Here is a 27,688-nt window from a genome sequence, read left to right as displayed (position 1 = left end):
AAAAACTGACCCCAAACTTTTGACTGGTTGTGTATGTTTATAATTTGCTTCATAACAGCCTAAATATGACAATGTTTACAACTAATTTTCAATATGTTTTCAACCAGTTTCAGTAGACTGCCAACAAAAATACACCGGCAACAAAACTCTACACATCTGCTGTACACTTAAGCACTGTGGATGCTATTAATATGGCAACCAAAATAAGTACTGATCAATTGGTTTGCATCTCAAAGGCACTGAAAACATGGTCTCCTAACTTGTAACTGACACAAATCTCTCCTGTATAAAATTTGCTGTTATTTCTGTGGATTTCTTTGAAGCTATGTGTCCATATTCAGAGCTTCAATCAGACTTCACGAGAACATGTCTTTGAAAGTTTCTGTAATGCAATTTGAAATAGCAACGGTTTTAGGAATTCTATGAATTCCAAAGCTTCCAAGGGTCGCCCAGACGGACATAGACAGTGTGCAAGCCAGCTAATAAGCATGAGAGCTGGAAAAATAAAACAGGCAAAACAAAGACATGCCCTCCAGTGAGAGACTGCTGGACTCAAAGAGATGTGTGTATGTTTTTTATTTATTTATTTATTCTTTCAGGCTTGGAAAAGGACTGAAATTTGTCTGTTCCCCTGTTATTTAGTCCGAGGGGCTTTCATTAAAATAACAAACATTGACTTTGGAAAAGCCATGAAAAGAGTAATGACTTTGAGACCAAGAGTGGAGCATGTGCGTGCTCAGGCCGGGGGTGACCATCAGTTAACACGGACTAAGATGGGAAACGCTCGCTCTGGATTTTAATTATCTCACCCTCCCTGCAAAGTTTACTATTTGTAGAGCCGAATACATCCTGCTGCTTGAGCTGTACACACAGAACAAAAAATAAGATCTTTTGTTTACTTTAAGGAAAAGACTAGTCTGACATTTCCCCTTCACGTACGCCTCGCTGGAAGTGTCTCTTTCAACCTTCTGATATTTATATTCCTGCGCTAACGCCATTTCCCAGCATCCTTATCTTCTGGTCCTGTCAGAGCTTCAGCCGGCCAGGGGTTCATAGCTGTCTGGTTGATACGTTTCCCAACTTTATTTCAGGAAAGAGAGGCAGACAGCATGGATAGAAACCTCCCCAAACTAGCTCCCTTATTAGACCCCATACGTTTGGACGATGTCTCAATGAAAGTACATGCCATGTCCTGAAATAGTCACATACTGTATTATGCTTTGCCCAATTCAGCTGTGCCACTTTGCATGTGCTATTTTAGTGAAAAAAAGAGATGTTTTATTTATGAACCACCCACATTCAAAGCAAGAACTAAATGTACTGAATAGTATTGTGTGATTTTTTTATTAAGTTGCTGCAATTATTTTTGTCCACTCAAATTAAAAATACAATGGAGCTTATTGCCTCCAAAGTTTAATAATAATAATAAATTGTCAATAGCAGGGCAGTAACCCCTAAAGCATTGAAAATTATTGCTCTGCTAGACTCAATTATGCAGATATTTGATTGCTATTAGCATGACAAAACATGATTAAAAAATATACAATCTAGGCTGGTTCCCCACAGCCTAATAGAACTCACCAATGTCAAAATGACTGAGATGGACCATCAAATGAAGGTAGGCATTTGGTTTAAAAAAAAAAAAAAATAGGAAAGTGGGTGAGTCCAGCTTTGTTTAGGTGGGGGTGTTAATTGGCGAAAGAGGGATAAAGGTTTAAAAAGGCTTTAAAAGGCTTAACTAGGTTAATTAGGTTAACTAGGCAGGTTAGGGTAATTAGGCAAGTTATTGTATAACGATGGTTTGTTCTGTAGAATATCAGAAAAAAATAGCTTAAAAGGGCTAATAATATTGACCATAAAATGTTTTTTTTTTTTTTTTTTTAAACTGAGTAAAAACTAATTTTACTCTAGCCGAAATAAAACAAAAAAAATACTTTCTCTGGAAGAAGAAAATATTATCAGACATACTGTGAAAAATTCCTTGTTCTGTTAAACATTATTTGGCAAATATAAAAAATAAAAATAAAAAATTCTAAGGTGGGCTAATAATTCAACTGTATATGTCTGTCAACATCTCAAAAACTGTTTTGGTGTTCCGTGAACCTTCAACCATTTATCCATTTTTCCAAAACTCAATAATAAATGTTTGCATATTTTGAATGCTAATATTAATCAATTGATTAATATTCTGATCAATTCGTTGTCAATAGTGTACTATCTGCTACAAAATGTAACTAAACAGCAGCGTTTTTTTATTTATTTATTTATTTATAGCATCTCTGGGAAACATCCACACACACATTCACACACACATTTACACACACTTCGGGCAATTAAGCCTACCCATCTCACCTGTACTGCATGTCTTTGGACTGTGGGGGAAACCAGAGCGTACATGCAAACTTCTCACAGAAACGCCATCTGAGCCAAGGTTCGAATCAGCCACCCAGTGACCTTCTGGCTGTGAGGCGACAGCACTACCTACTGCGCCACTAAGTCACCTTCACTGTACTCAGGAAATGTATACTCAGTATGTTTTTCTACAGTATACTGTAAAACCCAACAGACAACTTTATCAAATAAAATGAGTGTAGTTAACCTTTTACTGAAAGCTATTTCTACTCATTTGAAAAGAGTTTTGAACTCTTAACTCTTAACTCAAAAGTAATGAGTTATTTAAATACATCATTACTTAAATTTAAATGAGTTCACAATACTCATAGAGTTTAGTTTTTTAGCTCAAATGGTTTGTAGCAATTAGTTTCCTCAAAGGGTTTGAATTGTTGTCTTAACTTAATGGGTTTTACAGTACTGATTTGAGTTTGAGTTCTCTTCATTTATTGGGTTTTACTGTGCTCAAATTAATTTGTTTACTTAAATGCATTAAGTTCACAGTACTCAATAGAATTAGTTTTTGAACTTAAATGGTTTGTTGTAAACAGTTTCCTAAAATGCTTTGAGTAACCTTAATGTTTTGGGTTTTACAGTGTAGGAATAGTTTCTCCAATAAATCTCATATGAAAATGAATAGCTGTGACAATATATAACCAATTACCAAAACAACACTTGTTAATTTAGGGTGATTAAAAATGTTATACATTGTTCTTGTTTTTTGTTTGCTCTGTGGGTTCTGTCTGACCTGTGTTTGTTTGTGCATCTCAAATAACTTCTCATTGTTCATCTTATTACATAGGTTACTGGTTGAATTATTTCCAATATATTCATACAATATCTGAATAATTTTATGATGCACAAAAAAAAAATCTCATATTCAACAGATAAATTGTCAAATAGTTTTGTGGAAATTATGTTATGTTTCTAAAGCAATACAACAACCTTGAAAATAATTTGAAAGTTTAAGCATGGCCTCCCAATTAAAGTGATTTTCCTTCCCATTAATGTTAAACCAGCTGGCTTGTTTTCGTTGTAGCACTGCTAAGAGCTTGAAAAATCCTTTTCTCCCATCAAACTGTCTCTGTCTCTCCTCAAATCTGTCTTATCGATCAGCGTATCGAGCTCTGAGCGTTCTATTTCGTCCGCACAGAAGCTCACCTAATATAATCCCATTGATCGTCAGCTAAAGTCAGCGTGTTCGACATCAAACAAGTTCACATATGCTGGGAGGTTGGAATATTGCAAAGTTTATTCTTCTCAGCGTGTTTACTTGCGTCAGGAAAATTTCCACCTACGCGCAAACCCAAAACGAATCACACTGAAGTTGTTACCAGATAAACAGCAATCACGGCCGGACAAAAGAGGTGATAATTGCAGCCGAGTCCATCAAAACACATATCAATGGCGTTTGAATGAGTCTTATCTGCCGAAAGATTTCAACGTATCTGATAATTGCAGAAACAAAGCATCTTTTGTCTTTTAATTGGGCCGCTGTGTGGGTCTGGGAAGAGAGACTCAATCAGCAGGCCATCGAGAGACTCATCCTACGTGCTGTCAGTCAAACGCTCCTCTACACCATAAAACGGCCAGATTAAATTGCCTTCTCTGCTGCGAAGAATTAGGGTGGGCTGAAATTGTATTTTTTCCCCCTCGTATTAAAGGCTCCAAAGAGAGAATTGATCTTCAGTGAAATAACTTAGGCTGCGAGAGATGGAATTGCAGGAAACCGGATTTTTATGAAAAATGCCTCCCGCCTTCATGGGTGTCAACAGATATTAGTTATGACGCTGGGGAATAAGGCGCTCTTCTGACTTGCATATTTAAACGCTGCGGCCATAAACGCAAACATTTTGTTTTATGATATGCATCTGACGTGCAGTCCAAACATATTTACATGAAGAAAACCATTTGATTTCTCAAAAACAATACCACTAGGTGCCGTACATTTCTTGAAAATTCATTTTATGAAAAATCATTTTAACATGCACTACAAAAAAAAAATCTGTTTATTTAACAAGTTCATTCTGTGATTCAACAGATTTTTCCATTTATTCAAGGTTATGAAGCGCATTTTGGGACGTTGACCTCTCTTGAGTTGACTTTTGATGTTGTAAATTGAACTCTGCAGTTTAACAAAGTAGATTTTTTAGTAATCAAAGCAATATATTCTAAAAGGAAAAATATGTAGATCTTTAAGTCTATAAAACAACACTGGCAGTTTATTACCCAGTTTTTGTACTGTAATTTACAACACCACCCCAAACAATATATCTATAATATACTATGAAATACACTCACCGGCCACTTTATTAGATACACTGTCCAACTGCACATTAACGTAAATTTCTAATCAGCCAATGCCCTGGCAGCAACTCAATGCCTTTAGGCATGTAGACATGATCAAGACGATCTGCTGTAGTTTAAACCCAGCATCAGAATGGGGAAGAAAGGTGATTTAAGTGACTTTGAACATGGGGTTGGTGCCAGACAGGCTGGTCTGAGTATTTCAGAAACGGCTGATCTACTGGGATTTTCACGCATAACCATCTCTAGGGTTTACAGAGAATAGTCAAAAAAAGAAAAAAATATCCAGTGAGCAGCAGGTCTATAGGGAAACAAACGTCTTGTTGATGCCGGGGTTCAGAGGAGAATGGCCAGACTGGTTCTAGCTGATAGAAAGGCAATAGTAACTTATATAATAACTCGTTAAAACTGAGGTATGCAGAAGAGCATCTCTTATTCCACAACATGTCTAACCTTGAGGTGGATCGGCTGCAGCATCAGAAGACCCCATTGGCTGTGAGTCCTAGAACAGTAAAATGAGATTACAAATCCCACAGGCTCACCAAAATTATACAATGTTGCCTGGTCTGATGAGTCCCAATTTCTGTTGCGACATTTGGATGGTAGGGTCAGAATTTGGCGTCAACAACATAAAATCAAGGATCCATTCTGTCTTGTATCAATGTTTCAGGCTGCTGGTGGTGGTGTAATGGTGTGAGGGATATTTTCTCACACACTTTGGCTCATTAGTACCAACTGAGCATCATGTCAACACCACAGCCTACCTGAGTATTGTTGCTGACCATGTCCATCCCTTTATGACCACAGTGTACCTATCTTCTCATGACTACTTCCAGTAGGATAACTCACCATGTCATAATGCGCAAATCATCCCAGACTGTTTTTTTTAAACATGACAATGAGTTCACTGTACTCAAATGGCCTCAACAGTCACCAGATTTCTATTTAATTGAGCACCTTTGGAATGTGGTGGAACGGGAGATCTGCATCACGGATGTTCAGCCAACAAATCTCCAGCAACTGCATGATGTTGTCATGTCAATATGGACCAAAATCTCGAAGTAATATTTCTAGTACCTTATTGAATCTACGCCACAAAGGATCAAGGCAGTTCTGAAGGCAAAAGGGGGTCCAACCCGGTACTAGTAAGATGTACCTAAGCGACCGCTGAATGTACTTTAAAAGTCAACCTCAATGTGTTTGTAAGATTCTTCATAATATTTAATCTGTGATCAACAGGAAAAAAGAAATCCAAACACCTTTTTGACAAGTGAAATGTAAAATGTAATGTAAAAGTAAATGATAACATAATTGCCAGTTTTGGTTAAACTAACCCTTATACAAATATTTACAAGTAAGGGACAGAATCTAAAATTGTGTAAAATGCTTTCACTAATATGAAAATAATAATTATATAAAGTATTATTCATTAACTAATTAATTCATTCATTCATTTATTCATTCATTCATTCATTCATTCATTCATTCATTCATTTAATATATTTGATTTGTTTTCATTTATTTTTATGTTCTGTAAATGCTAATGAATACATGTCTTTTTGTACTACCGACTCTTTTTACATGAAGTATAGCAGCTATTTTTGATTAGGCATTAAAAAACACCCTCATGAGAATAAATGCTTTGAACTCTTATGCAGGATATAATTTGAATTGCACACTAGATTCGCCATCAGTTCATTCATTTATTTTTTAGTTATTTTTTTTCTGTTTATGAAAATCCAAACAACATTTAACCTTCCGCTTCCACCTCTAAACAATTACTAACAGAACACTTTCCTCCGAGCCATTTCATTTGGAAATAACAGCTTTCCTTTCAATTTGGAGAACTATACTTCATTAAGCATAATCAGACTTTTAAAAGACAAACACACAGTGCCCGCACACACACACACTCACACAGGCACGCATGCAGTAGCTGATGAAAATGGCAATGCATTCTGAAGCTTTAATTACCGGCTGTGACACGGCACAAAAAAGACTAAATAAGACATGTCAGTTGTACTCAAAACTCAGCTCCATAGCCTTTATGGTCTTGACACTTCACTGAGGAAATTACAATATTCACCATAATTTCAGAAATTGCACAGCAATAAAAATCTGCTTAAGGTCTGCTAGAGCTGTCACAATTTTAAGACGTTCACAAATGGTTGATTATGCATTACGGTTATTTGTTCCCTACGTGGCTGATTCTCTGGTGACAGACCATTTAATGACTGCCTGCTTCCTGTCAAAATTCAAATGTAATTTTTTAGTCAGACACAAACAGATAGTTGTAATACAATATGCTTTATAATTATTATTATTTTCAAATGGCATTTTTACATAAAAAAACTTTATGTTAGCCCTTGGTAATCTTGAAGTGCCATTTTTCTGACGGTAATAATAAAGTTGGTTATATCAACATGCCATTTATTTTTGTAAACAAACTCTTGTCAAGTGATTTATTGAAAGAAAGAAAAAACAACCTCCTTGCACCCTGACAGTTGACTGCCAGGCAGATGTCATATTAAAAAAAGTTTTGCTTTGTGTGTGAAACGAGTTGAGGTTTTTTGGTTAAATATCTGAAAAATAAGTCTGTTTCACATTATTGTTTGTTTTGTTTTGTTTTTTATAGCCTAAAAAAAGTTGTTGCTTTACAAGTCACTAAAGATGATGTCTGAGATATTACATTTAATCACACATAAGCAAAGCATTTACTCCTCTTTAGTTCTCTTTTGTACAGTTTGGTTTGGTACGCTTTTATGGTCGTTTCCACTGTCAAAAGGCGTACTGATCCGAACCGTACCGTACCGTACCACTTTTTCTGCACCCTTTCAAAAGGGTACCAAACACGAGGAAATGTACCAAAAGGCAGAGCTAGATGCGCAGCTGAACGCTATTAGTTTACAGAGATACATCATTCGCTTACGCAACAAGCCAGAAAGAAAAAAAAAAAAAAAAACGCCATGTTTAAAATACACACACAGCCAAGAGATTACAACAGAATTATATATCCGTGCTCAAACAAACCTTGTCGTCGTCTTGATGAACAGCCACAAAGCCATGGAGTAGAGCAGAATCTACCCTGTGCCTTGTAGTTTTTACGAGCCAGTCTGAAGCACAAGCGTTTTCGATTTCTTCCTTGCGTTTGCCGTGCATTTATATCTGATATAACAAACTTCTTGAGCTGATGATAATAACGTGCGCTTGATTAATGACGTGCTTTTGAAACCCGATCCTATCAGAAACTGACAAACGCTGACAAACTAACAAATGGGATTGAAGCACGAAAAAACAAAGGAGAAGCCGGAAAAAAAGGGGCACATTATATCTTCAGCAAACGTGAACAAACTGCCTTGGTTTAATTTTTATAATCACCTTTTGGACTAATGTGAACTGGGAATGTCAGAATTACTTTCTAACAGAGGCTACATGTACTGTTGAAGATTACAGACACAGATAAGAGGTTTTTACTGATTGTGGGATATATTTTGTGTTGTTTTTGAACCTAAATAAGGAACTAAACGTCTGCTGTGAGTGTAGTTTTTCTGTAGTTGGTAACATATCGGAAACTTTCAGGGGTTGTATGTGTTCATATATGTTAATTTATTTATTTAATATAATTACAGACATTACAGTAGGCTATTTCGCACTGTCATTGATCTGCAGTCATAATCAAATCCTGTTCATAGAAAAGTTAGTAATAAACATTTATACACAAGTATTTATGTGTGTAAAGCGTTTGTTTTGTGAGAAGTGCTTTTCATATGATATGTGAACAACCTGGTCAGCTTTATTTCCTCGTGCGAGAATGATGCGACTGAAACTTTCTGTCATACAGCATGCCCACCAAAAGGGTACCCTTGGTAGTGGAAATGCAAGCCTGATAAAAGTGATCCGTACCGACCCGAACCGTACCATACTGTACCAGTCAGTGGAAATGAGCCATTTGACAGTCTCAATGCATTTAAAATCATGCTCTTGCAAACTATTCAAACTCTCAAGGATTTTTTTTCAGAAGATTCATGACAGTGAGACTGAAGCCTTGTGAATGTGGTGTAGCTAATGTATTTAAAATGTAAATTGTATTAACAATTGTATTTTGCCAAACAAAAAGTCTAATAATTGGTTGTCAATAGCATGGCAAACAAAATGACCATCAATCAAATGCTCATATTGATTAACTTGCAGCTAGTAGGAGTATGTCTTCAGCAGTGCTGGGTAAGTTACTCTAAAAAAGCATAATTTAAAAAATGTATTATTAAAAAAATAAATACAAAATTTGACCCTTTATATCTGAGACAAATACGAATAAAAATGTTACAAATGTATTTTTTGTAATGTACAAAAGTAAAAAAAAAAAACATTCACAAGGCATTCAGTCAGATAACAGTCAACGCAATGATATAATATTTTAAAAATATCATATTGATAAAAATGTCTGACTAAATTTAATGTTCCTTGAGCATGTTTGGTCATCTTGAATCTGATCACTCCATGCATTCAGCCTTTTAAGTCTATTGATTGTACAATCACTTTAAATTTTTAAGTTGTGTGTGTGTTAACAACAATCATAACAATGAGCTCTATTTTAACAATCTAGGTGCAAAGTCAAAAGTGCATGTCACAAACGTGTCTAAATCCACTTTTGCTATTTTACAGAAAAAAAAAATATGCTCATGCCCTGGTGCAAGGTCTAAGAGGGTTGTGCTTATTCTCTTAATGATTTATGAGTGTGTTTTGAAGATAGCTTGCATTAAACCAATCAAAGTCTCATCTCCCATTCCCCTTAAGAGTCAGTCGCATCACACCATGGTGCATTTGCTATTCACATGGCAGACTTTCTAAGTGGAAAAACTGAACGCTACCGAGAAAACAGTTAAACAGAACATCTGCAGCACGAGGATATAGAACGAGCCTCCTCCATTCGGCCTCTTTATTTTTATTCCTTTTTTTTATTCTTTATTTTTGGTGTATAAGGAAACTGTGATGTACGCGGCTCAAAACTTAAAAATTAGGCTTGCACTAATTGTGCCAAACATGTCTTGCGCCTTGATGATAGGGCACAATGTGTTGGTCACAGAGCACATTTTCTCCAATGATGTGCAACAAACTTAAAGATTGGCCTATAAAATGACATCATCAATGGATCACTCAATGCACCACAGGTGGTCTAACTAGAGAATAACTTTGAACCAAAGACTCTTATCAACTCACATTTTCTCTGAAACTGTCTAGTTTCAGCATGACTGACTCGCAGTGACTTAAAAGGCGGATTTTTGTTCATTATTCAAATGACCGTCCATTTTAGCAAGACTCATACTAATGGCAGAAAACAGCCCATCATTATCACTTCACTTATTACCCACAGATCCTCTCCACCCCCCATACACCCGACAACCTGGGTATCAATTATTCTGACAAGACCAATCATCTCATGTCAGTCCAGCTCTTGTTGTCTCTCTCAGTTTAATCCCTTCCAGAAATAGCCATAGTGCCACAGGCACAATCAAGGTACAGTCTCACAAAGTAGCTATTTTCCATCCACCTATTTTTATTAGCATTTTGTATATTGCATGAAAAAATGCTGAATGAAAACGCCAATATGTGCATAAATTGTGAAAATGAGCATAAAAAATGTAGAATCAACTTATTTTTATCCTATAAGAAAAAAGGTATGCATAAACTACAATGGAAACACATTAAGGAATAAATTTCAGCATGCGCATTAAAACAGTTGTGATTTCGTTTTAACATATGTGATAACAAAATTGGTGCAAAAGGAATCATTAATGGAAAAGCCAGGGGAAAGATCACATTGTAAAATAGCTAAAATGCTGTTTTTGGTCATTCTAACATTGCCTTAGCCAAAGTCCATCATCAAAGAAGTTAAGTATTATTACCTTCCAGAGTTGAGTGGCTGCACAAGTGAAGTTTATTTATAAACTAATTTCGAGAGGAGCACATGCTTATGACTGATAACGGCTGGTCCCGCATTTACTAACACACAATTCACCAATCAGATAATTCCTAACTCACTATAAACAACCAGAGTTTCTTCCTTCATATCAGTTATCTTCGCCTTGAAGCCTTCGCCCTTCCATCCCTACTCCTTCACCTTTCCCTTTATATAGTCATCCAGTGGTCAGCACTGTTGCCTCAGCAAGAATGTCACTGGTTCAAATCCTTAAGAGGCCAGTTAACATTTCTGTGCAGAGTTTGATGTTCTCCCCGTGCTCGTGTGGGTTTCCCCCTAGTTCTACGGTTTCCTCCCACAGTTCAAAAACATGTGTTATAAGTGAATGGATCAATTTAAATTAGCACTATAGTCAAGCTCTTAACCAGTAGTTTATCTATCTAGCAATTAATAATCTGTCATCAGCTCTAAATAAGGGGGGAGTTCTCGAGACCTACCTGAGCTTAAACTCCCCTCTCACCTTGCAAATGGGAGGAAGCCCTGGGCTCGAGGATCTTATAAGCTTAGGGCTCTCTCCCAGGACAGCATGCCAAACTTACTTTATAATCAATCATCAGCTAAGTGTGAACTCTTAAAAGACTAGTCTCGAGCCTTCAAAAGGCCTTGCGCATCTATTGTCTTTCGTCTTCATCTTTAGAGGCACAAGTAATTTATTATACAAGAAAAATGTCCATGTGGCTTCTTTTAATGCTGCATATTCCATTTTCTTTTTAATATTTGATGCTTTGAGTATATTTTTTGATATCTTTGACTCACTGAATATAAACTGTGCTTGATTCGCAAATGCTTTATATATGCAATGTTCCATTTTTGTGCATAAATCTAATTTATATTTTTAAGTGAAGACATACAGTGTTACAGCTAATATATGTGGTGAATACATAATAATAAAAGTTTAAAGCAATATGTTTGCTACTTGGGTGGCACTGTGGCTCAGTGGTTAGCACTGTTGCCTTACACCAAGAAAATCGCTGATTCGAGCCACAGCTGGGTCAGTTGATGTTTCTTTGAGGAGTTTGCATGTTCTACCTGTGTTTGCATGGATTTCCTCTGGGTGCTCTGGTTTCCCCCATAGTCCAAAGACACAAAGGGACTAAGTTGAAGGAAAATGAATGAAGGAATGTTTGCTACTCATGGATTTTTTTTTCTTATTAGTTAAGTAAAATCACTCTCCATTGAGACAACCCCATTTTCCTTTTATTCGATGCATTCAAAATAATGAGAATTCTTTCATTGCAGAATTGTAAGGCTCAGGCCTGCCATCTTCATTTCAGTCTGTTCTCGCAGGGAACAGATTCTCTCATTGAGTGCATGATTCAATGTGACTAGATTATTTTACTTCAACAATTTATTATTTTTTTAAAGCTAATTAATTAAACTAAAAAGTTATTTGCATTACATTGTTTTAAAAGTAGCTAAATATTCTTGCTTTATTTTTTAAAGTTATTACTGTACCTGTTTCTTTGTTATATTACCCCCATATTGTTATGTTACCTCCAACAATGAACATACAGTACTGTATAAAGCTAATGTGGGCATTCCAAATGATACTGTATGGTTTTGCTGGTAGGCAGAGGTCCTTTTGTTTGCCTCCGGATGGTAGAATATGTATCGATGCATTCTGTGTACTATAAACAACACATAAGTTTGCAGTACCTCAGGACAAGATGCTAATGACTTCAGAGACTCTCTATAGGTGTTTGAGTATTTCTCAAAGACTTCACATGAAGCACACAATTCCATCATTATCTGCTCATTATTGTACTGCTGTTGCCTCAGGCCATGCGGGAGAGCTAATAGATGAACTTAATGATTCAAAATGGAGTCAGAGAGAACATTTTGCACTACCTTTAAAGTTTAACAGCCTGTGCAGTAAGCTCTCAATGCTTTTGCTTTTAAATATGTCACGGCACAATCTGCAATCGGTCATGTGACAACACATGGCGTTTGATGTCAGTGATGTCAAACCTGGTGCAATGTGGCCAAAAGCAACGTTTTTGATTTGGAATTAAACTGTGAATTCGATTTTTGAGCTCCATCAGAGGGGAAACTATTGCTGAGTGACCCATTCCTCACAGGAAGCTGTCAAAAGCTCTATACTTTAGGTCGTCTGAGAGAAGTGTGGACTACTTTTATGTTCTTTTTGGAGATTGGCAAAATAAATCACTATCAACTTTTGTTGTATAGAAACAACTCATCTAATATTTTGCATTTTATTAAATGAAAATTGGTTGGCATAACGTTCGAGGTTACTAAAGTAACCCTTCGTTCCCCGAGGAGGGGAACGGAAGCACTATAAGTGGATTTGATTGTAAAATCCACGCATTGGGGAGGTTCGGTTCAGAAGCTACTCGTCTGAAAGAGTATTGAACGGGCCAATTAAGAATGAATTGGCAGCGCAAGCCTGCGCAGGTGAGCGGCATAAGCAATCAACTGAGTATATAAGCTCACCTGGCGCCAGCAGACGCTATCCTTTTTAAGCTGAAGAGACTTTCAACAGCTAAGGGACAGTCATTATGGCGACGGAGTATAGTGCTTCCGTTCCCCTCCTCGGGGAACGAAGGGTTACTTTAGTAACCTCGAACGTTCCCCTTCGGGGGGAACTTCAGCACTATAAGTGGATTTGATTGTAAAATCCACGCATTGGGAGCCCATTGAAAGCGCCATAATGACTGCACCTTACCAACACCCCCGATGAGGAGATAGTCAAGCAAGCGTGACGCACCCACATCATGGGGGGCGCGGTCCTCCAACGTGTCCCTGGCCCTAATTTATCCTACTTCAACAGAAGTTTTACGGATTTATATATATTTTTTGGGAAGTCGTGAGCATCTAGATAATTCTAGGAAAATACGACAGTACGTTGGGAAGCGTGCAATCCCGATAGGGAGGACGCTGCGGAGGCCATCCGTTACCCAAGGGGGGATAGATGGCAGAATTTACATATGGACTAGCCCTAAAAAGGGGGAGTACGCATAGCAAAAGAGTGGTTAGCGGGGAGGGAAGACACGGGTCCGCCCAGGGGGGGGGACTTAACCGTGGCTGAATAAGCATATGGGATCGCCTAGTGGGGACCACACATAGCAGGCACCTTTACCCAAAACGCGGGCTGACCAGCGGGCAGACCTACAACGTAGTGGGCCAGCAAGTGACTCCTCCGCTGAGTCAGTGCTGGGGGCCACGGAGGAATCTGCAGGGCTCACCTGACGGGGAACTTTACTGACAGATAAAAAGGCGCACGTATCTCCGTGTTAGGGAAAATGGCGCAGCAAGCGTGTTTCAACACCCTACCGAATTGTTCCCTCAATCACCAAGGGTTACCTAATACCCTTGAGGAAACCGGCTCCACTCGCAGATTGTAAAACCTTGCAAATGTGTTGGGTGTCACCCAGCCCGCAGCTCTACAGATGTCTGTTAGAGGGGCGCCGCGTGCGCGCGCTCGAGAGGATGCGAAGCTCCGAGTGGAGTGCGCACGCGCTCTCGGGGGACGCGGCTCATCTCGGCTCTGATAGTGAAAGAAAGGCATCCACAATCTAGTGGGAACTTATTTCGGTACGGCACTTCCCTGCTGCCGACCGCTATAACAGACGAAGAGCTGCTCAGATGATCTAAACTCTGAGTGCGGTCCAGATAATACGCAAAACGCGAACTGGACAATAAATAAGGGCTGGGTCTGCCTCCTCCGAGGGCAGCGCTTGCAGGCTCACTACCTCGTATTAAAACGGAGTGGTAGGAACCTTGGGCACATATCGCGGGCGGGGTCTCAGGACGTGAGAGAAGCCAGCCCAATTACAGGCACGAGTCACTGACCGAAAAATGCCTCCGGGTCCCCGACCCTCTAATCGATATCAACGCGACCAGCAGAGCTGTCTTCAGGGACAGAAATATACTGAGTCGAGGATCGAAGGGATCTGACACGGCTTGTGTAGCGAGGGCGAGATCCTAAGAGGGCATGAGAGGGGGCGGGGTGGATTAATTCGCTTAACGCCCCTGAGGAACCGGATGATGAGGTTATGCGTTCCCACGGTGCTGCCAGCCACCGCGTTATGAGAGCGGAGATGGCAGCCACGTAACCTTGAGTGTGGAGGGCGACAGCCTGCTCTCCAACTTCTCTCGGCGTAAAGAAAGCACAACGCTGATCTGGCAAATTACGGGGGTCTTCTCAGCGAGAGACACACCATTCAGTGAATAGACTTCACGTCAGGGCATAGGCGCGCTCGGGGAGGGGGCTCTAGCCCGAGTGACGGTATTAGCCACCGCAATCGGAGGTTACCTAAGTCTTCCTCGCGTCTAAAAATCTCCAAAGATCGGCGAGGGTGCCAGGTGGTGCCCTGTCCCTGAGAGAGTAGGTGCTCTCTCGAAGGGACTGCCAGGGGAGGGCTATCGCGAGGGAGAGCTCTGACATCCAGGTCCGGTTGAGCCAGAGGGGCGCAACCAGCAACCTGTTCCTCGTCCTCCCTGACCTTGCACAGTAACTGCGCGAGCAGGCTCACTGGGGGAAACGCGTATTGCGCGTGCCCCGAGGCCAGCTGTAAGCCAGTGCATCCGTGCCGAGAGCACTCGGTCAGGGAAAGAACAACTGGCAATGAGCGATCTCGGGGGAAGCAACAGATCGATCTGGGCTTCCCCGAATCGCGCCCATATCAGCTGAACAGACTCGGGGTGGAGTCTCCATTCTCCAGGACGCAAGGCTGCCGTGTGAGCGCATCGGCTGCACGGTTGAGCTTGCCTGAATATGAATGGCGTGCAGCAATTTCAGCCGCGGATGACTCCAGAGGAGCAGACGGCGGGCGAGCTGAGACATGCGGCGAGAGCGCATACCCCCTATACGGCTGATATACGCCACCGCCGCCGTACTGTCCGTCCTGACCAGCACGTGTTGCCGCTCCAACACCGGAAAAAAACGGTGGAGAGCGAGGAACACTGCCAACAGCTCCAGGCGATATGCCAATGCAACTGGTTACCTTTCCACAGGTCCGCAGCCGCATGCCCGCAACGCACAGCCCCCCAGCCCGTGTTGGAAGCGTCTGCTGAAACGACAACAAGACTGGACGCCTGTTCTAGAGACACCCAGGCCTGTAGGAACGAGGGGTCGCTCCAAGGGCTGAGGGCGCGGCGACACAGCGCAGTAACAGAGACTCGGTGTGCGCGCGCGTGCCATGCGCGTCTGGGGACTCGATCGTGAAGCCAGTGCTGAAGTGGTCTCATATAGAATAATCCGAGCGGCATGAAGCGGCTGCGGATGCCATATGCCCCAGGAGCCTCTGAAATAGTTTCAGTGGGACCACTATTTTACTGTCGAGCTCTCTCAGACAGTACAGCATCAGCTGAGCGCGCTCTCCGGAGAGGCGCGCTGCCATGGTGACCGAGTCCAGCTCCAGCCCGAGAGAAGAGATCCTCTGCACGGGGGCGAGTTTGCTCTTTTCTCGGTTGACCTGAAACCCCCACAGGTGGAAGTGCCAGAGCACTTTGTCTCTGTGCATAATCAACTCTGTGCATAATCAAAAGAGAGGGCAAATTCAGCCAGTCGTAAAGAAATTGAGTATGCAGATGCCCGCGAGCCGAAGGGGCGCTGAGGCACCCTCCGCGGGCTTGGTGAGGACCCGCGGAGACAGAGAGAGCCCGAAGGGGAGGGCTTTGTATTGCCAAGCTCGACCTTCAAACGCAAACCGCAGAAACTGTCGGTGGCGAGGAAGAGTGGAGACATGGAAATACGCGTCCATCAGGTCTAATGCTGCAGACCAACCCAGAGGACGAACGCACCGGAGGATGCGCTTCTGCGTGAGCATTCTGAACGGCAGCTTGTGCAGGCAGCGGTTCAAAACGCGCAGATCTAGGATTGGCCGTGACCCACCGCTCTTTTTGGGCACGATGAAGCGTGGGCTGTAAAACCCGCTCTCCATCTCGGCTGGAGGGAGCGGCTCGATTGCATCCTTCGCCAGGAGGACAGCAATCTCCTCTCGCAAGACAGGGGCGGACAGGGGGCTGACCCTGGTGAATACACACCCGTGACTTGGGGGGCCGTTTCGCGAACTGAATCGCATAGCCGAGTCTGATTGTGCGTATGAGCCACCGCGAAGAGCTGGCCCGCGCTAACCAGGCAGGCAGAGCTCTCGCTAATGGACTCATCGCTACAATCGCTGACGTACCAGCAGTGGGGCAGCGCGGAGTGGGTGTGCTGATCCGGGAAGCTCGCGGGTCCCACGGAAAAGCTGGAGGTGAGATATTTGCTCTCACTCCAAACCCGAGCTCCGGAGGGGAGGCTCGAGGGGTGGGAGAAAGGAGACCGTCCTCCCAGCGCTCGTGAGCCACTGGCGAAACGCACCGAATCTGCAAGCTAGAAAGCATAGCGTCCCAGACTGGCAGATTTCGGGCTGTCACATCTGGGGAAGTGAAAAGTGCCCTTTCATAATGTTTTCATGGCAGTAAAAAGTGCCGTTGGAAATGGGGCCCCGCCCTCCAGCGGGGAAAGAGCAAGTTCCCTCTTCTCCAGATGGCCTGTCCCAGGGGCGCTTCGCGGTCCGTTGCCGGACTTAGCGGCGTTCTGGGCAGGGGGGCTGCCTGCTTCCGAGGTGCCCGACGCGCTCGCTTCGCCTGAGGCGTGTGCGGGGGCGGAGCAGCTCTCGTAGGCGGGCGCCTTCGGCGAGGAGCAGGTATGAATGGCACGGCGGGCGGAGCGGGCTACGGACCGCCGATAAGACATCACCCACCAACTGCTCTCTCACCGCCTTGAATTCCTGGGTGAATTCACAGACAGTGTCGCCGAACCTGGCTGGGGATATGGGGAAGTCAAGAAAGCGGACTTTGTCGACTTTGCGCATATCAGCCAGGGGTGGCGCTCCTGGACCACTAATGTGGACATCGTCCTCCCCAACGCACACGCAGCGGACTCAGTAGTCCGAAGAGCTAAGTCGGCGGCGGTGCGAAGCTCGTAAGCCTGGGTTGGACCCACCCTCGTGCAGCTCGGCCAGCGCCTGCGCTTGGTAGCGCTGGTAGGTGGCTATCGCATGCAAGGCGGAAGCAGCCTGGCCCGCAGCTATGTAAGCTCTAGCTCCGAGGGAGGTAGATAACTTACAGGCTTTGGATGGGAGACGAGGCGAACCCGCCAAGAAGAGGCGCCGCGCAGATTTACCACCATCGCGCACTCAACCTGAGGAAACGCCACATACCCCCTGGCTGTTTCACCGTCAAGAGTGGTTAGGGTGGAGGAACACGCAGCACGAGCAGAAAAAAGTGCTTTACAAGACCGCGTGAGCCTACTGTGCACCTCCGGGAAGAAGGGAACGCCCCTCTAGTCGGTCCGGCCGCGGAGCTGGGGGATAAACCATCTCCAACCCACGGCCGAAGCAGCCCGGGAAAGCACGGCTAACATGTCCGTTTCAGGATCCGTAGTGACAGCGCTCACCAGCCCGAAGGGGGCGAGCGGGTCTGGATCATCGGACAATGAAAGCCCACCCTCCGATGCCGCGGTGGACATCTGGTCTCCGGTGTCATCGGGCGTAAGGGCTACCATCTGTTAGACGGATCGCTTCCCCCGCCCAAAGCTTGGATGGAGCGCTTAGAGGAGCGGGAGGTCCGCGGGCCCGTGGGCGACGGATTATCTCTCGCTGAAACCCTCAGATCTGCCCGAGTGCCCGCTGCAGAGCAGGGGACAACTGGGGTGGTTCGCCCTTTTGCAAAGGCTAACCGCGATCTTGCGCAACAGTCATGGCATCGCAATGACGACATGAACTGCCCGCGAGCAGCGCATTAACATGCTGGACCCCCAGACATGTAACACAGTGCCCGCGCCCATCATCCGAGGACAGGAAACCACCGCATCCAGAAACGCACAGTCGGAGCGCCGTCCTGATAAGGACGTGCTGCACGACTGTGTTGCTCTTTCTGTGAAGTTTGCAACTTTATACGCACCGCTCTGGAGGACCGGACCCAAAGAACGCCAGGCAAGGGAGAAACCCAGCTCGACCGTCTGCCACTGTGTGTACACACTCTGGACCGGGAGAATGCTCTCGTTCGCTCAGAATCGCTGGTCACAGCAGGAGGAACCCTCATCGACTCGATCAGAAAGTCTCTGAAGCGAAAAGGAAGGATAGCGTCTGCTGGCGCTCACCTGCGCAGGCTTGCGCTGCCAATTCATTCTTAATTGGCCCGTTCAATACTCTTTCAGACGAGTAGCTTCTGAACCGAACCTCCCCAATGCGTGGATTTTACAATCAAATCCACTTATAGTGCTGAAGTTCCCCCCGAAGGGGAACTAATATTTTTTCACTTGTTGAGACTGAAGTTTATTCAACTAAATAAAGATTTCTTAACTCATGCAAAAAGAAAGAAAAAAAGAAGGAAGGAAAGAAAGAAAGAAAGAAAGAAAGAAAGAAAGAAAGAAAGAAAGAAAGAAAGAAAGAAAGAAAGAAAGAAATGATACAATGGCAGTGTCAAAATCACCAGCGATCTAGTCCATACAGATTACTGGAGAATTACAAATTTGCCACCAAAATAACTACAAATCCTGCCATGCATCACATACTTACACCTGTTCCAGTTCTTGTTTGATTACACAGAGGCAGTTGGGAGCTGCTCAGGGATTGATTACATGGACTATACATAAAGCACACAAACAAACAGGTTGTGTTCGAAACCGCCTACTACTCAGTAGGTACTGCATTTGAATTTAAATGTCGGCTGTTAGAAAAGTGAGTTCTATACAGTACGAATGTGAGCAGTGTAATAAAATTCAAACGTAGTACATCCTCCATTTTATTATGGTCACATGACCTACACCCGTCAGTTGCGTTGCTTCACTCACATTCATGAATTATCTTGCGGGGCATCATGGGGTAGTGCAGTGTGCATGGCATGCACACTTTAGAATCTCACCGGAAGTAGTAGGTCATCCAGGTTCTTCTATGACCCTTGCATTGTTCTTGTTTATCCTTTTTGCTGCCCGAATAAAATACTTTGCCTGTGACCTTGACTATAATTCTGGATTTCCTGTACACATCTGTTTGTCCCTGTTTTGACCGTTGCCTGCCTGACCAATCTTCTAATAAACTGCACATGGATCCTCAACTCTATTGTCCAGCGTTCTTATGTTAAAGGCATAATTATATTATATTATTAATAAAATTCAAATTTTTGAGCAAAACTTACTAATTTTCTACATTAGTGTACCATGTTAAATAACATAAGCTAAAAATGGAAATGTTTATTTATTGAACACAATTAAAGTTTATTTTAACAATTTAATTTGTTGCTGCGGGGTGGCACAGTGGCTTAGTGGTTAACACTGTCGCCTCACAGCAGGAAGGTTGCTGGTTTGAGTGCTGGCTGGGCCAGTTGGCATTTCTTTGTGGTGTTTGCATGTTATCCCTGTGTTCGCGTAAGTTTCCAATAACATGCGGTATGGGTGAATTAGTTAAACTAAATCAGGGTTTTTCAAAGTCTAAGACAGTGGGCCTCCCTTTTGACACAACTTATCCATTGGCGCCCCCCTCCTCCCAAACACGCACGCACACACACACACACACACACACACACACACACACACACACACACACACACACACACACACACACACACACATATATATATATATATATATATATATATATATATATATATATATATATATACAGTATATATATAGACACAGACAGATGTCAGACGGTTAACTCACTTTTATCATCATTTGCATGAAAGTGCAATTATTTACAGAGTAATAAGTATTTTAATATAACGTTTTTAAAACTAGGATGATTGTTCAATATGAATAGAACAGATCCAAGAACTGTCCATCCCAGTCAAAACAGTCGAAGTTTAGCGGGTCTCATGCTGTCATTAGCCAAAATATCTTGACAAACCACACATAAAAGGTCGTGGTTCATCAGCTGGTCCTGTCCACGTAAATCCTAAACTCAAATACTGATCATCATATCGTCGTCTTTTGGGTTTAAGCCCTGAACTTGAAGGCTTTTGTGGCGAGGGGGCGTGGCCGAGAGCCGTGGGAACGGAGTGAGGCCACCGCGTAAGTGCATATAGCCTACTTGCGGTGCGCACTTGCCTCAGATCCCACGGAAGGAGCTCTGGATCATAAAAGGAGGAACGTGGGCAGAGGAAGCCGAGAGAGGACCGGACCCGGACATATTTTACTTTTGCTTTCAGTTTGACGGCAGTCTCCGTGAGGAGCTGCCGTCGCTGTCATTAATAAATCACTTTAAAACTGCTTCGGTTCTCCGCCTCCTTCTTCCCGGCGGCCAAAGGGCCGTGAACTTCATTACAGCTTTGAATCGGGGGGGTCTCAGAAACTGACCCATTGTACTAGCAGGCATATACCTGTATTGGCGGGCTTGCCAAACAGAAGCGAATTCACAGCTATGGCCTTCTGGGTAAAAAAGGTTTTCTTAAATTTGACGTATTATTTTTTTTGCTTTGTTTAATTAAAACGTTTAAATATAATAAAAAATACATATAATAATTAAACTTAATAATTATATTTTTATTATATTATATTTTTTTCCCGCGCCTCCCCTGACATGCTCTGGCGCCCCCCAGGGGAGGCGCGCCTCACACTTTGAAAACCCCTGAACTAAATTGACCATAGCGTACAGTATGTGTGTGAATGTGAGAGTGTATGGGTGTTTCCCAGTACTAGGTTGCAGCTGGAATGGCATATGCTTTGTAAAACATATGCTTGATAAGTTGGGGGTTCATTCCACTGTGGCGACCCCTGATGACTAAAGGGACAAAGCCGAAAAGAAAATAAATGAATGAATTGTTAATTACTGGCACCTTATTGTACAGTGTTAAATTATCAAATATTCCTCCAGTGCTACAGTAACATCATCCAACCTGAATTCCAAAACTTCCAAAGACATCCTTACACTCTTGCAATGCCTCAGGCTTTCAGTTTAATTAGGATTTATTTAAGCCTGTCTGATACACCATGTCAACTTAAAGTTAGTGGCAATTTTTTCCCCTCTTCTTTAACGTTTGACAAGCGAATGGCATCTCACCCTTCTCAACAACCTTCTAGCTCATGCTAAGATTTCAGTAATGATGTCCTGATGGAAATCACTACCTTTTTGTTTTTTGCTTTTTTTTTGGAACTGAAAATACATTCGTTAAGCACTGGGAATTGGGTAGTGAACAGTATAAATCTTAAATTGGATATTAAACAATTGCCTGACATTCTTGTTGTTTAGTGATATTTAAGTTTTGCTTCAATATTTTTATGTATAAGCTATAATAATAATAATTAATAATTAATAATAATTCCTTACATTTATATAGCGCTTTTCTGGGCACTCAAAGCGCTTTACACAGTGGGGGGAATCTCCTCATCTACCACCAGTGTGCAGCATCCACCTGGATGACGCGACGGCAGCCATTTTGCGCCAGACCGCACACCACACACCAGCTGATTGGTGGAGAGGAGACAGTGATGCAGCCAATTGAATATGGTTAGGAGGCCATGATGGACAAAAGCCAGTGGACAGATTTGGCCAGGATGCCGGGGTTAAACCCCTACTCTTTTCGAAGGACATCCTGGGATTTTTAACGACCACAGAGAGTCAGGACCTCGGTTTAACGTCTCATCCGAAAGACGGCGCTCACTGAGCAGTATAGTGTCCCCGTCACTATACTGGGGCATTAGGACCCACACAGACCGCAGGTTGGGCACCCCCTGCTGGCCTCACTAACACCACTTCCGGCAGCAACCAAGCTTTCCCATGTGGTCTCCCATCCAGGTACTGACCGGGCGCAGCCCTGCTTAGCTTCAGTGGGCAACCATGTGAGAGTTGCAGAGAGCTAGCTGCCGGCTAATACATGCATACATGCATACATATATACATGCATGTATGTATATATGTATGTATGCATGTATGTATGTATGTATGTATGTATGTATGTATGTATGTATGTATCTATGTATGTATGTTTGTATGTATGTATGTACAGTATGTATGTATGTATTGTGGCAGACCTGCCAGTGTGGTTTCAGGGTTGCCATTGGAAACGTCTCCCTCACCGTAATCATGACTTATAATGTGCTGATCAGGGATTTAAAGTCCAATGGATTTAAAAGTTTTGATTAAGCATTTTATTTATTTATTTTTTTACTGCTATCACTCTGGTGTTCAGGTAAATGCAGCGCAAATTTTAATTGGATGAACATTTTTTTTGGATGAACATTTTTTTTTTGTCTTATGACTTACCCAAAATATAAAAATACATATAAATACATGTAGATAATTTACTTTAGTCATTACTGTTGAAATGTGAGGAGATTTTCAACCAGCACAACAAAAAATGCTTCTGAAGACACTTACCTACTGCTCCTTTAATGTGGATAAAATATTGCAAATAAAGCTAATTTTGCAACTTGTTGGAGCGGAGAGCAGTAATCCTGATATTTGAACAGCTGTGAAACCAAAAGTGCCAGAACAAATGCTTGTCAAATGTTTCCGCCAGAGTTTGTGAGATTCCACAACACGGCTTTAAACAGGTAAAAGTTTCTTGTTCTGATGCGAAAAACAAACCTGCCATTAAAGCTTATTAACTCTGCCTCTTATTTCAATAATATATGCAATCCATTTCTCTAATCAACACACTACAAAGCGGCGTGAAGAGTGGCAGAAAAGAGCGAAGCAACAAGCCGAGAGGCTGAAAGCTTGTCTTATTACACCTTGACATCAAAGACAGCACTGCTTCCTCGCATCAACACAAATGAGCATCTCAATCTCGTCAGGAAACAAGGGGAAAATTGGCCCGTGCTAATGTGCCATTTAAATGCAAAGAGCAATTTCTGCAATACTTGTTGAGATTTTTTGCTTTTTTGCACCTGATCTTCAAAGGCGGCATGTCAAAGTTTTCAAGCTGGGTTGACGGGCTCTTGCAGAGGGGGGGCAGTGAAAAGATTGCAGTACCGCCTGTCTGTTTGAAGTCAAATTTTCACAACTGAAGACCAGAAACACTCCTGGTACACATCCAAAACATTTCTAGTTTTAATGATCAAGTATTTTATTTGACTTATTTCTATATTTTCAGTTGAGGGTGGGGGGTTGGACAGGGGTGCTCTCAATAAACAAAATTGATCACTTCAGCTTCAATAAGCATGTTCATAAGCATCTTTGAGGTTCTGCTGACATGGGCTTATGTGCTCTGTGCAAGCAGGTGTTCTTCTCTGAATGCAGTCTCTAACTTTATGAGTCATCAGAACCCTGTCTGTACTTCCATTGTGTCACAATGTCACATTGTGTTATTTGCATAAAGCTGACTTTAAGATCACCAACATGCTGCTGCATGTCAGTGGAAATCACTCAGTGAAGTTTTAGTTTGGTTTAATTGATTTATAAAGCATTTTGTAATCAGCTGGGGGCTGACCAAAGTGCTCTACATAAAAAAATGATAATAAAATAAAAAAAACTACATAAGATTCAGATATAGAAATAACAATAGACTGCTCAATATAGCACGAGAAGACAAATTTCAACATGAAAATAAACAAATCAATACTGATAAAAATGCAAAAAAAAAAAAAAAAACTTCTTTTTTATACCAATTATAGGTTTCAGTAAATTACCTGAATGCTTAGAAACATGTAAATGTAACTTTTCATAAGACTAAAAGCTTCGGTTCTATATGTATACAACAACAATTTAGAAAAAGTTTGGACAGTATCTGGTTTTGCATTGTCTCCCTGGAAAAGAAGGCATCATATTGTTCTCCAAAATCTCTCTGTACTTTTCAGCATTAGTGGTGCCATCACAGAAGTTAAAGCTTGCCAAGGGCACTGACACAACCCCATACCATAACAGATCCTGGCTTTTGCACTCGTTGCTGGAAACAGTCTGGGATGTGTTTCCAAAAATCATTCTTAGCCAACTAAGGCCGTAAGTTTTGTTGTATTAAATAAAGTTAATTCATTTGCCTTTTATCAAATCCATCATTCCAATGAACATTTGCAAACTGTGTCCCGCAAACTTGTACACTTCATAGTTCTTAATTGTGCTCTATATCCAGTCAACCCCCCACCCCCCAACAACATTTAAACTTGAAGATTCCTTGAATGTTTTATACTATGCATCACTGAAGGTTAAATATCCAAACGTCTTCCTATCTTTCCTTGAGAAACATTGTTTTTAAACATTTTAATAATTTCCTCACATATTTGTTGGCTAACCACACCAGACAAGTTGTCTATATGGAGATAGTCAAAAGAGACTAGATGCGTCATTTACTATAGCAGTGACTTTGTAGCTGTATGTCGCTCTGGGTGGCAACCTGCTGCATAAGTATAAATCACTCACTCTTCATTCAATGAATGGTCGCTTTGCCGCTGCAAGTTGCTCATAGTGTAAATAAGGCTTTATTCCATTACAAATTTCAGAATTCATTAAGGTGTTATGTATTTTGTATTCAGCAAGAAACTGAATGAAAACAATGCTTTTTTTTTTTTTTTTTGTCAATGCATGTACCTGTAGATATCATTAATGCGGAACGAACACTTTGTTTGTTTGTCTTACTTCCCAGTAGCATTCGTTTTATCTAGCAATTGCAGTCGAACATATGTATAATGTGCTTTTTGTTTGTCCGTTGTTTGTTTGTTTGTTTGTTTGTTTGTTTGTTTGTTTGTTTGTTTGTTTGAAAAAAAATGCTTTTAACAAAAGAACAAACATATTTGGCTCTTGTAGAAAATTAAACCAACTCGTATGGCATATTTTCATCAACATTAGTAAATTGTAAAGAGCTTCCATTTATTGTGCTTTTGAGGTCTATGTGTTGCATTTGCTTATCTCCAAATGAGGACAATTTTCATTTTAGTTGAACTCTCAGTGAAATCTTACTGTTTCATAAGTATGATCATTTAGAGCAGGGGTGTCCAAACTCGGTCCTGGGGGGCCGGTGTCCTGCAGATTTTAGATTCAACTTGCCTCAACACACCTGCAAGGACGTTTCTAAAAAAAGTGTATTTGTATATATATAGAGAGAGATATGTAACTAGACTGAACAGACAGAGATGGGCAAGCATTGCTCACACAATGCTTTCGCTTGTAGTGCGAAACAGGTGTAAGAGGTTGATTAGCTAGTCCAGGTGTGTCTGGTTGGGGTTGAAACTAAACTTTGCAGGACACCGACCCTCCAGGACCAAGTTTGGACATGCCTGGTTTAGAGGGAAGGATAAAGAGTTAAAATACCAATTATTATTATTATTACTAGTAGTAGTAGTAGTAGTAGTAGTTCATTAATTTATTTTCTTTTCGGCTTAGTCCCTTTATAAATCAGGGGTCGCCACAATGGAATGAACCGCCAACTTATCCAGCATATTTTTTTATGCAGCTGATGTGTGCGTGTATGACCCCTTTTTTTTCTACTGTGTTAATGATCATTAGTTCCACCTGTTGTCTCATCCGTTTGTAATCTCCTCAGTCTTTCCCTTTGTATTTATACCCCTGTTTTGGTTTAGTTAGCAGTCCAGTACTGTATTGTCTACATACCCTGTGATGCTTGTCTGTCATGTTTCTGAGTAGTAAGTGTAATTTTATAAATAAATGCGTGTGCTTTTGATAACCTCTGAGTCTCGATCGTCTGTGGTGCGACTCTGATTGTGACAAATAGTTATACTAATATAAATATAAATCTTCATTAAGGTTAGCTTAAAACCTGAAGACAATTGGGTGTAAAAATATGAAATGCACACGATTTGTTGACATCAGTATGTATCAGTATTTGTAGGTTATATAACCCTCATTACAGCGGTCTACAGTACCTTTCCTCTTTTTCTCAGTTCCACTTCATTGACATGCTAAACATAGCCCAGTATGGATCGATATTATTGAGCAAATAGCACCCAATAAACTAAGCTGTTGTCTCAATTGGAGTGTCTTTAGCAGCTTTGATGGAATTTAACCCTCCAGATAAGTGCAATATTGGATGGCTACTCAAAGAAATGTCAACACAAAGTGCCACAGATTGTCTTCAAGCTTCTAATGTCAAGTTATCAATTTATTTATTTATTTGTTTTTGTTTTTTTACTACAAGGATAGATCCAGGCAAGTGCATTTAATAGCACAGTATGCTTAATATAAGGTTACTAAAATGGTTTATACTGAATCCCTTTATAGCTATTTATTTGCTACTTTTTGTGAATATCACAAATAATCAGGTGATGATGTAGTCTTCAATAGTTAATTTAAAATATTTAATTATTTAAAATGGTTTAGTTAATTATTTAAAATATTTCAAGTTAAAGGCATGTTTCCTCATTTGATTGATTGATTGATTGATTGATTGATTGATTGATTGATTGATTGATTGATTGATTGATTGATTGATTCATTCATTCATTCATTCATTCATTCATTCATTCATTCATTCATTCTGTAAGTCGCCTTAAAATGAAAATATGGTTTTCTTGTACCCATACTTGTATCCTGTATGTTTTGTTTTGTTTTTTCTCCTACGGATGTGAAGAATGTTGGAGACTCAACAGTCAGTACAATAAAAAAACACCAGCTATAAAAAAGCCATTTATACAGATGTTTGTTAGAACCCTAATATCACACTTTGTAACAATAAGTGGTATAATATCTATTATATTTTTGGAGGCACAAATTAGGTATAAATTACTACACATTAGGAAATTAAATATGAATTGGTGACTTTGAATTACAGTAAAATTAATAGATGTTTCACAGAAGCATCAGTATTCTTTAGAGCTTGCCTTTTCTGTTAGAGCTACACCAATATTTACTCACTGGCATGCCATTGCAAACCTTTTTGACTTTTTTATGCCTAAAAAAAAGAAACATTTTGTTGACACATGTTGATGACAGATTTGGTAGCTTCCTTTATATGGACAAAAATACAATTTAAAATGAAACGGTGGTATAGAGAAATTTTTATTGTTTAATATGTTTTGTTACAGGTGATGCGGTGGCGCAGTAGGTAGTGCTGTCGCCTCATAGCAAAAAGGTTTCTGGTTCAAGCCTTGGCTGGGTCAGTTGGCATTTCTGT

At 41.3% G+C, this 27,688-nt stretch overlaps 1 protein-coding gene and 1 long non-coding RNA gene across 11 annotated transcripts in view; both read right to left on the bottom strand.

The window, feature by feature from the left end:
• Nucleotides 1-27,688, bottom strand: part of ptprua (protein tyrosine phosphatase receptor type Ua) — a 438,644-nt gene that overhangs the window by 273,453 nt on the left and 137,503 nt on the right. The gene's annotated exons all lie outside the window — the stretch shown is intronic.
• Nucleotides 21,410-26,499, bottom strand: LOC148679774 (uncharacterized). Its single transcript, XR_015945326.1, has 3 exons — nucleotides 24,520-26,499; nucleotides 22,499-24,464; nucleotides 21,410-21,911 (listed from the first exon to the last, which is right to left on the bottom strand). It is a non-coding gene; the product is annotated as an uncharacterized LOC148679774 (long non-coding RNA).

This window comes from Danio rerio, chromosome 19 (genome assembly GCF_052040795.2).
Source record: "Danio rerio strain M-AB ecotype USA chromosome 19, GRCz13ab, whole genome shotgun sequence".
Taxonomy (NCBI): Eukaryota; Metazoa; Chordata; class Actinopteri; order Cypriniformes; family Danionidae; genus Danio; species Danio rerio.
Note: the sequence above shows the minus strand (reverse complement) of the source record. Positions and strands in the feature narration are given on the sequence as shown.